Source organism: Camelus bactrianus, chromosome 6 (assembly GCF_048773025.1).
Source record: "Camelus bactrianus isolate YW-2024 breed Bactrian camel chromosome 6, ASM4877302v1, whole genome shotgun sequence".
In the NCBI taxonomy this organism is placed as follows: domain Eukaryota; kingdom Metazoa; phylum Chordata; class Mammalia; order Artiodactyla; family Camelidae; genus Camelus; species Camelus bactrianus.
The window spans coordinates 9,271,064-9,283,721 of record NC_133544.1 but is presented as its reverse complement, the minus strand read 5'-3'; the positions used below and the strand labels follow the sequence as shown (position 1 = coordinate 9,283,721).

Here is a 12,658-nt window from a genome sequence, read left to right as displayed (position 1 = left end):
CCCGACAACAAAGAACTATGCGGCCCCAAATATCAACAGTGCCAACGTTGAGAAACCCCACCTTGCAGGAAATTCCAGTGGCATTTGGTCCTGCTTCCCTCCCTTTACAAGAATCGTTGTAAATACAGTCTCTGCTTGGTACACCCAGGGACAGGAGACTCACTACATAAGAAGACAGCTGACACGGGCTTGGAGGAACACAGGCATTGGAGTCAGGCCTTCTCGTACACTGGCCCACCCTTTATTCTGACTCATCGTCTGTAAACCTGTTTCCTTATCTGGAAAGCAGCTGTGACGACCATACGAGATGTGTCCCAGCATAGGGCCCAGAAGGTAGCAAGGGCTCCATTAAAGTTAACTTTTGCAGTTGGCCCTGATTGCATCCAAATCTGCTTCTAAGTGACTTTACAGATCTGCACTTGGCTGATACAGCTTCTTCTATCTGAAGACCCCTAAGCTGTTTGCAGCGAGTGAGCAATAATGGTCATTCCCTCTCTCTGGGTCTCAGCTTCTACATCTGTAAAATACACAGTGCCACTCGATCAAGGCTTACAAACTGCTTGCCTTCCGTCAAAGTCAGTCTGCCGATTTGTTTGGTGTTTGGCCTGCATTTTTTATTTCTCTTAGAATTCAGATCTATTTCTCACTTATAAAAATGGGATGTTTCACCTAAAAATCTGGAGTTTTAGCATCTCTTGAAGAATAAAAGGTTTAGCAATACTGAGCCCATTTCATTCATGGCAACAACCTGGGAAAGTGAGCAGTGCTCCTCCCATCCACGGGACATGTGTTCTCCATTCCCCCTCAGTCCCCACCACTCCCTATTGTCCTGTTTTCACTCACTTGTATCACCTCCCGGCTCCTGTAGACATTTGACTTCGTAATTCTTAAGATATATGGGCTCTCTGGCCCCTTTCATCTCTCCTAATCTATGCATCCCGGAAACTGGGAGTTGAGACTCAAAGAGGAAATTTCCTTGATAAATTACGAGAGGAGAACCTACCTACGGATGATTTGCTACAGCCTTTACTTAAAACAGAAGCTCTCCTGGACTCTGACTCCATTTTCAAATAACAGAAGGCGTGTCTCTTTTGGAAAAAAAAAATCCGTAGCCAACCTGTTAAAGTTAATGGAAGGTAAAGTTAATGGAAAGGGTACTTTGATTTGCAAAGCACATGAAGACAGTGGGCAGATCCAGGGCTGAAAGGAAGGGGAGCTGGGACGCCTATGGTCTCCAAGTGCGGCGGGGTACAGGCGTGTTAGGTAGCAGTACAAATCCATCCCTGCTGCGGGGCCCCTGACGTTTTCACCAGAGCTTTGGGAAGTAGGGAGTCTGGAGGGGAGGTGCAGGAGTGCCATGCAGACACAAAAACTAAAAAAAAAATAAAAATAAAAAATAAAAAATCACACTATGGCTCATCCTGGAGATGAAGTTGACCCCTTCCCAGTTAATCGCCACAGGGCTTCTAGATTGACAAAACTCCCTCCCCGGAGTGTCCTTCAGTACAAACCATGCAGAGTGGGGAAAGACCCACTTTTTAAGGCAGAGCCAGCATTTGACCACGAAGCAAACTTGGACAAATTGCCCAATGTCACCGAGCCTCTGTTTCCACATCAGAAAAAAATGGGATCACAGTAACAATGACTTGCCAGCGTGGCTACACATGAGTTAACAGGCATCTATTCCAACCCTTTTGTTCTACAGAGGACAGGGCTAAGACTAACGCGTGGGCAGGAGAATTGATTTGCAACATGTTGCTGCTTTGGGAGGCTCCTGTGGCAGGCTAAGATGTAAACCCATTAATCAAATCCAAGGGAAAACTTATTAAAAACAGATCTTCGGTACAAACCAGAGGGACTATTTAACCAGGAAAAAAAAAACCACACAATAATACTTAGTGCGGGCCTAGTTGTTGTAAAACGAATACACATACAAAGTGACAGGTCTGTCTTGTCACTACGGGTGAGAAAGCCCATCGCACAGTGGACTCTATATATGTTTGCTGACCTGTTGCACTGAAAGCAAATTGTCAGCTGTCTGGAGGGCCATTAAAAATGTTCATTATCTTTGTCCTTTTTTGACTTCTGGAAATTTTTCTAAAGATCCAATCTTGTAGGAAAAAAAATGAAAAGAAAGTATGTATTGAATTCACTGAGTACATTGGAAAGTGCTTTACAAAGGATTTCTAGAATTATACAAAGTAATGGGTTGAACAATCAGGTCTAAGGGTCAGGATGCTGCTGATGTCCCAACTGGAGCATTTGATGAGGCTGTGAATAACTGAAAGTAATCTCCAGGCCCAGCCATCAGGACACAGAGAAACGTGACACCCTCACTTAGTGATGTTTGGGACAGACTGAATAAGGGAAAATGTTCACATAACATTAAGTGCAAAAAGCAATGTTACAGAGGCAATGATAGGTCAAAGGGAGACTGAAAATGGCTGTGTCAGAATCCTAAGATTAGGGGCAAACTTTAAATTTTTCCTTTCTGCGATTTTTATAATATATCAATGTATATATAATACATCAAGGAGAAATGCTGACCTATATCTAGCACAGGGAACTGTATTCAGTATCTTGTAATAACCTATAATGGAAAAGAATCTGAAAAGGAATATATACATATATACATATAAATATATAACTGAGTCACTTTGCTCTACACCTGAAACAAACGCAACATTGTAAATCAACTCTACTTTAATTAAAAAAAAAAGAAAAGAAAAGGAGAAGTGCTGTGTTTTGTGCACTAGTTGCAACTCAGACTGGAGTCTCTCCAGCTGTGGGCTTCCTGATCTTTTCATAACTGAAGACACCCAGTAAGCACCTACTATGTGCTAGTAGGCTGCTATGACAGGCACATTCCGCTGTGCCCACGGGGATCTCTTTGAACAGGTCTCAAAGGGAGGAACCAGCATCACAGCCTCTAGAGATGGAAAAACTGAGAGAGCAGGGAACTTGCCTGGAGCCACGTGGCTAAGAAGGGCCAAGCTGGGGCAGAAGCTCAGCATGATGTGTGGACAGAGTCTGGCCTCTTTCCAGCATCCAGTGTCCTCCGAAGAGGTGGTACATGGAAGAGATCACTAAACAGCCTTGAATGACAGCGCCAGAGATCCCTTCTGTTCAACCCCTTACAGTACTTCATCTCCTAGAAGAAAGATGATCCTCGTTAACAAAGAGAACACGGTCCTGGGGCGGAGAACCCTCCCCAGATGAAAGACTGAGCTAGAATTGAGCAACGCGGCAGAGTTTTCATGGGACATGTCCATCCGTATGTTTGTTTCCACCTCCGCATGGGAATCCACGCTGGTTTTCCATTGACTGCAGTGACGTAAGGAACCCCTTTCACTTCCCTTCCTAGGAATTTCTGAATGTGCTTCTTTAAATGTGTATTTCAGGATTTGGGCTTCCAGAACCTTACATTGAATCAGCCCTCCATTCACAGTGTTTTTTGTTACAAAACACCTGAAATCCCCGCCATAAGGGGCAGGTAGGACCCAAACATTCAGTCACAAAAGATGTATTGCATTATTATAAGGTTAGTGAAAACAATGGTTTATACTTGGTCTATGCAGTCCCAAAAAATCACAGACGTATAGACAGTGAAAATCGTACCATATCCTGAGCTGAAAATGTCACAAATGATCCTGAGGTGGTCGCTTCTAGCCCTCCACACTTCTGTGCCCCCCACCCAGTATAAGGTGAGAACTTCAGCACCCTCCCCACCCCACCCCCATGAACTGGAGCCCTTCCTGGAGTTGTACCTGGTCCACATGACTGCACATTATCACAGGTGTCCGTGCCCCTCACTGTCATGAAAGCCATCCAGCCTTTTTGCCGGTACAGAGCTTCAACTGAATAAAGGGGCCAGGGGAAATTTCCTTAAAAAGAAGCATGCATCTTCATTTCGGCATTTTTACTCCTCAGAACCGCAGAAATGGGTCCATGCACCCCTGTCTTTCCAACCTTCGTCCATTTTTACAAAGTCTCCTTTTAAAGTACAAAATAATGGTGTCACCTGTTAAAGTTGAAAAGCTAACAGTATCTTTCTTTGCAAGGCTTCTGTGAGTTCAGCCCTGTCTCCCACTTTCACGAGCAAATACTGAAGGGGCTGCTTTGAGGGGACTGATACTTGGAACACAGCCTCCCCCGGATCCAGGGGCTGGAAGATGCCGGGATCATGACCAAGGGCTTTCGGCGTGCACCGTAAGCCCAGTTCAAATGCTTGGTTTCAAATGCTGTCACATTCTTGGCTGCAAGATCACTTCTGGGACAAAGGAATGTTTCTGAATTCAGAACTATCCCATCTCCAACTTGTTCTCTGCTGTTAACAAACAGTTCAGGAATAAATGGAGGATGCGAATCCCTCTGGGGACACACTCAGTTTGGCTCTGATGGGATCTTAGTGGCATCTGAGCCCCCGGAGATTTCACAGCCCATCTACAAACTCCCAGGGCTGTTGATGAAGTTGGCTGTTCTCCTGCAAAGACACTCACGGACAGCCTAGGCGGCGGTAAACTTCCCAAAGCAGCCTTTCAGGTGGAGGCAGCTATTTTGTTTGTTTTTCATATGGAACACTTCTCGAATTTGTGTGTCATCCTTGCCCAGGGGCCACCCTAATCTTCTCTGTGTCGTTCCTGTTTCAGTACATGCGAGTACGAGGCAGCTGTGGTTCTGATTAGCCCTCATCCTGCCTCACCCCATGTTTGGGCAATTCTAGTGGACTTGCAGAAAGCGGAATCAGGGAAATACGGTTGCCAACTCGAATGTAGCAGGTGATGCCCCCATCTTTCCCAGGGGCTGGCCACTGGCACTGCCCACCCTCCCCTGCTACAGGTTCACCTGCTGTATAATGATGGGCCACCCATGCTGGTCCCTAAGTCCAGGGAAGCCGTGCAAGGCTGAATGTGGGAGGAAAGCGTGACATGTCCCCGGTGGAGTGACAGGGCCATTGCCTAAGCCCAGCTGGCCTGACCTTTCCCCCTTTCTCCCCTTTGGATCCCCTTCAGGCTCCGACAGGCCCTGGAGCTAGTAGCTGCATCCTTGTTTAGCCCCAAGAAGGCCTTCCAGCCTTCGTGGCTCCATAGAGCTGGGAGGGCCTGCAGCCCTGGCTGATCAGACCAGGACGCCTCTTATTTAAATAAATGCATTTAAGTTTTCAGACACAAAATGATTCGAAGATATATCAAGTAAACCATCGTACAGGTGTTAGGCTGACTGATGTGCAGCCTAAGGCTGGTCCGTGTTTTGGCCACACTGACTTAGATCAGGCCTCTGAGCATTTCAAACAAATTGTTCCTCCATGGCCTGGGTTCAGGGTGCTGTCTGGGGTCCTTCCCAGCCACCATCCTCCCTGGGGCTGGAATTCACGTGTTCTACTAGAGCAACGTGACTCAAGTCCTTCACTTAGGTCAGTCTATCCAACTTTAAATACTACAGCGCTACAGAAACTGGATGACAAAAGAGAGAGCTGGCCAGTGGCAGGAAAATACCACTGGGAGGCAAGAAGCAGCCAAACCCTTGATGAGTGAATTAACTCACTTAGCTGCTGGAAGGTAAACCTTTCTGGAGTTGGCATCCAAGCCAGGAGGTGGGCCAGCCCACTGTCAGGTGGGCTCTTTAATGCAGATGAAGTGTGGGTTTGGAGCTCTGATGGAGATCTAGAGGGGCCAGGGATGGGGTGTTCGGTAGTGACTTTTAGCCTGCAAATGCCATGGTGCAGCAAATTTGAAGTTACAAGGAAAGGGAAAAGCAATAGGATTAAAAATAAGTATCTGGGAGGGGATTTTCCTTGGGCTCACTTCCCTTTGCATTTAAACCTATTATCCTTAGCGTGTTGGAAGCACCTTCTCCAGGAAGCATCCCATTAAATGCTTCAGAAAAGTTAGAAGGGATTTTTTGAGCTGTTATGTAGAGGAAAGAGACACAGAATTCATAAGCATCAGTGGAAATTGCAATGTTAAATCTCCAAATACTAGAGTTGGAATCCTGACCTATAGATTACGAACCTTTCAGTGATATGTGTGTGTTAAGGGTGCATATTATTTTTAAAGAAATAGTTTGGCTACTATCCTTCAAATATCCAAGGGTACCTGGAAAAGTAGTCCAAGACAGACCATTGATCCATACCTCCAGTTTCCTAAGCTCTCGGTCTACATCAGGTTAGAACATAAGCTGGTTCCTAGAAAACAAGAACTTAAGTTCTTATAGAAATGCCTTTACTAAATTGCACTGATATAATAAGGTCTTTTTCTTTTATATTAGAATGTTATGGCATCTTTAGAAAAATCCTTATGCTGCTTAATATTCTCATGAGTAAGGATCCTCATGAGAAGATATTTGTGACATTTGGATCAAAGATAACTTCATTTCTCTTAAGAGGTTAGGATCTTTCTTTTAATCAGACAAATGTTACATAATTCATCCTGTTTCTACTTTTGCTTCGGCTGCCAGGAAGCTCAAAGTTAAATTATCTTTTTAAGACCAGTAAATATATTGGCCTAAATTTTGGGTATGATCATTTTTCTATTTACTTTACTATCTGCTTAATAATCTTCAATAATAATTTTAACAGTCCTGTTATATCTTAATCTGGTATATATTACATGTTATATATCAGATATAGTATAAATTATATCAGGTCTCTTTTTGCTTCCAACTGACAGATGCTTAAGCTCAAATTAGCTTAAGCAATAAAAGTGAGGAGGGGAAACTTATTGGCTCATATATCTGAAAAGTTGAAAAGTTCAGGATAGATCTGATTATAAAACTCTAGAGCAGGGACAAGCCAAAGGGACACAGGAACAAACCTGAAAGAGCTCCCAGTGACCAAAGCTGGAACAATCTGAACAACCAAATAAATAACATAGTATTGAATTATAACCCAAAGTATAAAATAAATATACATGAGTCCATACTTATATAATATACATAAATAACTGAATAAATAGGAAGAAGAATCAAATCTTCTTTACAAAAGAATTTCAAATAATGTACGTAGATACTCACCCTCTAGGAGGTAGAAGTTAATTTCCTTGCGAGTGGGCTAGATTTAGTGACTGGCTTCCAAAGAGCAGGGTATGAAAAGGGAAAAATAATACATTTACAGTAAAGAAACCTGGCAAACACTACCTTACCCAAGTGATGAAGGTCAGCATCACCAATGATGAGTCATGTTGATATCATGAACCCCCCGATATGATGTGAGGGGAAGGGTACTTCACTTCCATGGTCATCTTTCCAAAACTCCATAACCCCAGTCTGAGCATGAGAAAAACATCAGACATGCCCAAGTTGGAAAATATTCTACAGGATATGTGGCCAGAACTCCTCAAGACTGTCAATCAAGGTCATGAAAAACAAGGAAAGACTGAGAAACTGTCGCAGACCAAAGGCAACTAAGAGGGCATTATGACTAAATGCAGTGTGGTACCCTGGATTGGAAAGAGGATATTGATGGAAAAACTGATGAAATCTAAATAGACTGTAGTTCACAGTGATGTGCCAGTGTTGGTTTCTTCCTTATGACAAATGTAGCATGGTGAGGTATAGTAGAAGGTGTTAACAATGTGAGGAACTGGAACTCTCTATACTGGCGTCTTAGTCTGTTCTGCTATAAAAGAATATCATACACTGGGTGGCTTTTAAACAACAGAAATTAACTTCTCACCATTCTGGAAGCTGGAAGTCCAAGATCAGGGTGCCAGCATGGTTGGGTTCTGGTAAGAGTTCTCTTCTTGCTTTGCAGATGGTCATTTTCTCTTTTTTATAAGTATTTTATTTATTTATTGTTGTATTATTTAATTATTTTATTTTGGGTTGGGAGGGGAAGCAATTAGGTTTATTTATTTTTAGAGGAGGTGCTGGCAACTGAACCCAGGACCTCATGCATGCTAAGCATGCACTCTACCACTGAGCTATACCCATCCACTGCAGATGGTCATTTTCTTGTATCCTCACACGGTAGAGAGAAAGAGAGGGAGCCTGTGTTTCCTCCTCTTCCGTAAGGGCACTAATCTCCTTCATGAGGGCTCCACCCTCATGACTTACTCACCTCTCAAAATCCCCACCTCCAAATACCATTGCACTGAGGGTTAGGATCCCAACATATGAATTTGGGTAGACACATTCAGTCCATCGCTTTCTTTGTACCTTCTCTATAAATTTTAAATTATTTTTTTTACCTTTTTTTTTTAATGGAAATGGGGATTGAACCCAGGACCTTGCGCATGCTAAGCACACACTCCACCACTGAGCTATTACCCTCCCCATCAAAATTATTCTTAAGAAACAGTTAAAAAGTAACAATGGTCTAAATACTCCCATTAAAAGGTAGAATGGTCGGAATGGATAAAACAGACCCAAGTATATATTGTCTAAAAGTGATGCACTTTAATTGTAAAGACAGACTGAAAGTAAATGGATGGAAAATAATTTGCCCTGCAAAAAGTAAGCCTAAAAAGGACAGAGCGACTACGTTAACAACAGGTTAAATACGCACCGAGGCAAAGAGGATTCATAGAGACAGATTACACATAAACACACATACATAACCCTGACTGATGGTTTAAGAGAGATCATCTTCATCAAACAGTGTTTAGATCTGAGTTTGGCTCAGTCTTGTATCTGCCTTTTTCTCTTTATGTGGCTCCCTGTCCGCTTCTTCACCCCACCCTACTTAACCAGTTTTAGCAACCTATTATTTACCTTTTCCATGTTTCCCTATGCATGCAAAATTATTTCTAAACACATGGTAAGACCATACATACATGTATATATACATATACAAAATATTTTTGTCATTGCTTTAGGGAAAATGGGTTAAAGCATACACATGGGCTTCAGTTTCTCTTTTAAGACCTTGGGCAGATTGCTCTAGATCCCCAGACAGTGTACTAACTCACTATTTTTAATGACCCTTAAGAATTATCCATTACTGTGAATTATCCACAATGTAGTTAACATTGAACATATATCCTTACATTATTATTATAAAGATTCCCAGGTGTGGGATTCTGGGTCAAAGGGGCAGGCGTTTGTAACAATGAAAAGACAACCTATGGAATGGGAGAAAATATTTGCAAATGATGCAACTGACAGGGCTTAATCTCCAGAATACAAAAACAGCTCATACAAATGACAACAATAACAAAACAAACAAATAGCCCAATCCAAAAATGGGCAGAAGACCTAAACAAGCAATTCTCCAGTGAAGACATACAAATGGCCAACAGGCACATGAGAAAATGCTCAATAACACTAATTATCAGAGAAATGCAAATCAAAACTACAATGAGGTACCACCTCACACCAGTCAGAATGGCCATCATTCAAAAGTCCACAAACGATAAATGCTGGAGAGGCTGTGGAGAAAAGGGAACCCTCCTACACTGTTGGTGGGAATGTAGTTTGGTGCAGCCGTGATGGAAAACAGTATAGAGATTCCTTAAAAAACTAAAAATAGAGTTAGCCTATGAACCAGCAACCCCATTCCTGGGCATATATATAGAGGGAACTCTAATTTAAAAAGATACTTACATGCTAATGTTCACAGTAGCACTATTTACAAGAGTCAAGACACGGAAACAATCTAAATGTCCACTGACAGATGACTGGATAAAGAAGTTGTGGTATATTTACACCATGGAATACTGCTCAGCCATAAAAAAGAATAAAATAATGTTATTTGCAGCAGCATAGATAGACCTGGAGATTCTCATTCTAAGTGAAATAAGCCAGAAAGAGAAAGACAAATACCATATGATATCACTCACATGTGGAATCTAAAAAAGAGAAAAAAAAGACATGAACTTATTTACAAAACAGAAGCAGACTCACAGACATAGAAAACAAACTTATGGTTACCAGAGGGGAAATGGGGTGGGAAGGGATAAACTAGAAGTTTGAGATTTGCAGATACTAACTACTATATATAAAATAGATAAAAACAATGTTTAATACAGGGAACTATATTTAATATCTTGTAGTAACCTATAATGAAAACGAATATGATAACAAATATATGTATATGTGTGACTGCAGCATTGTGCTGTACACCAGAAATTGCCACAACATCGTAAACTGACTATACTTCAATTAAAAAAAAATCTAGCATGCTAACATGGATCAGCATCTCCAGAATTTTGACAATAGTTTAATTAATTTATACTTACCAATAGGCATCTGCTTGAGAAGCATTCTTGTCACCTTTTTAAATTAAAAAGCAAGACAGCAACCCCTATTCTGTTCATGAAGGCTTTTAAAACATGCTGGCAAATTCTTTGATGCTCTTCCCATTAAAAGGCAGGTCCGATTGCCCTCCCCTTGACTACAGGCTGGCCTGTGTGACTCTCCTGGAAGTGACCGAGCTTGGCTTTGGAGGTTCATTCAGAAAAGGCATTATGGCCTCTGCCTGGCTGTGTCTCTTTCAGGCATGGGCTTTTGGAGCCGTGAGTCACCGCGCTGGAGAAAACCATGTAGTGAGTCCACATGGAGATGGACGTGCCCGAGGTGCCCCGGCCGCCCAGCCCATGTGTTTGCGCCTTCCCAGGCAGACATGGAGTGGGCGACCTTCAGGCGATTCCAACCCCAGGCTCCCTCCCATCGCAACTGTGTGTGAGCGCCGGCGAAAACCGCCCGGCTGAGCCTCCTCGGAACCCTGAGAGGTAATTACATGTTATTTTAAACCACAAAGTTTCGGCATGGTTCGTTGTGCAGCAATAAATAACTGGGACATTCTGGGTAGAGAAATAAATAGCACCGTCACCCTGCTCTCAGGACTCAACAGTTTACAGGGAGACAGAGTTTCAGTGCCACCCCAGTGCTCTACGGGAGGTAACCAAGGCTCAGAGGAAGCGCAGAGGTAAGACTGGCTTCCAGATTTGAATGATGAGGAATCTCACATCTTGCATTTAAAACAAAAATTTATTTTTTTTTTAGTAAAAGCTCTATGTGCACAAAACCACTCCTAAAGCAGACCAAATCCTGTGAGCTCCCGTGTCACCCGGGCAACAACCAGCACAAAGATGGGCAGTTGTCAGCTTAGGATGGTACTTAAGGATGGACTCTCCTTACCATCCAATCCACCTGGCACTGTGTGTTCTGAAAATGTCAGCGTGCATTTCATTTGCCACAGAAACTCTTCCAGAGACGGGAGAGTTTTCTCATTGGAAGCTTAGAAGACAAATATTTCCCCAATCCCAACTTGGCTTGCAGGGAGCGGACATGGAGGATGGGGTCTAGGCCAACCAGTTCACATCATCTCACTTGATCCCAGGTCCATCCTGCACAGTTTGTTACCATCACTGTCCAGAGCCAGGAATCAAGTCTCGGGGACCAAAGGCATGGCTGGGATGTAAAACCAGATGTCCCTGCCCCAAACCTCTTTCTGCTAGGGGTTGAATTGTGTCCCCCAGTTGGACATGTTGAAGTCCTAACCTAGCTCAGAATGTGCCCTTTTTGGAAATAGAGTCTTTGCAGACGTAACTGATGAAGATGAAGTCATACTGTAACAGGAAACATCCCCACTCCAGTGTGACTGGTGTTCCTATAAGAAAAGGAGAAGGGATAAATTGGGAATTCGAAAATTGCACCATTTGGGGAGGGATGGAAATGTTAGCTATCTTGATTGTGGTGGTGGTTTCATTGGTGTACACATCTATCAAAATTCATCAAAGGGTACATCTGAAATATGATTACTGTACAGGAACCTTACCACAATAAAGGTGTTTAAAAAAGAAAAAAAGAAAAGAAAAGGAGAAGAGACCCAAAGAGAGACACAGCCAGGAGTGGAAGCCACATGACAACAGAGGCAGAGGCTGGAGGGACGAGGCTCCAAGCCAAGGAGCGCTGAGGATTGCCGGCGACCACCGGCAGCCGAAAGAGGCAAAGAAGGACCGCCCCCCTCCTTAGAGCCGCTGGAAAGAGCACGGCCAGGCTGACACCTTGATTTTGGACTTCCAGCCTCCAGAGCTATGAGAGAATACATTTCTGTTGTTTTAAGTCACCCAGTTTGTGGCACTTTGTTACAGGGACCCCAAGACACTAACGCACATCACCATCCCCTAGGGTTCTGACCTGCGGAGGGGCTCACACAGGCCGGATTCTGATTATTTATCCTGAGCTTGACAGTCTGAAGTAGGAGGGACTTGGGAAAGACTATTTCTGTGCTCCCAGCAGGCCGAGCACACAGATTCCACTTGGCCAGACTGAAACTGTTCTGGGATGGCCTGGGTGTCTGCATGTCAGGAAACTTTTTTAAGGAGCTAGGGGGTTTTTTGTTGTTGTTCCAGTGTGTACCATATCTCCGACTTTTTGTTTATCCAAAGGATTTTCTGTGTAAATAAAGACATTTGCAAATTGATTTAGATTAATCAGGTGTGACTGCTGGAAAAACAGAGGGAAAAACTCTGTCACTGAGATCTGGGCACTGGAACAACCACGACCCTGTGCACAGGCCGGCAACAGCGGCGGGGGCAGGACTGCTGCAGTCCAGGAGAGAAGACGAAAACCAGAAGGGGAAAGAAACTCAAAGATATGAAAAACATCTTGGGGTATAATCCCCGAAGAGGCAGCTGGACTCAAAGGTCACCCTAGAGATGTGAGTTTAAATTAGGGGCTCCCCAAACCCTAATCTGGTGGATTTCTACCTTCTGGC

General features: G+C 43.4%; 1 non-coding gene across 1 annotated transcript; it reads right to left on the bottom strand.

The window, feature by feature from the left end:
- Positions 1-4,566: 4,566 nt before the first annotated feature.
- On the bottom strand, positions 4,567-4,670 carry LOC123612505 (U6 spliceosomal RNA). The gene has a single exon (XR_006719768.1). It is a non-coding gene; the product is annotated as a U6 spliceosomal RNA (small nuclear RNA).
- Between the last annotated feature and the right edge of the window lie 7,988 nt (positions 4,671-12,658).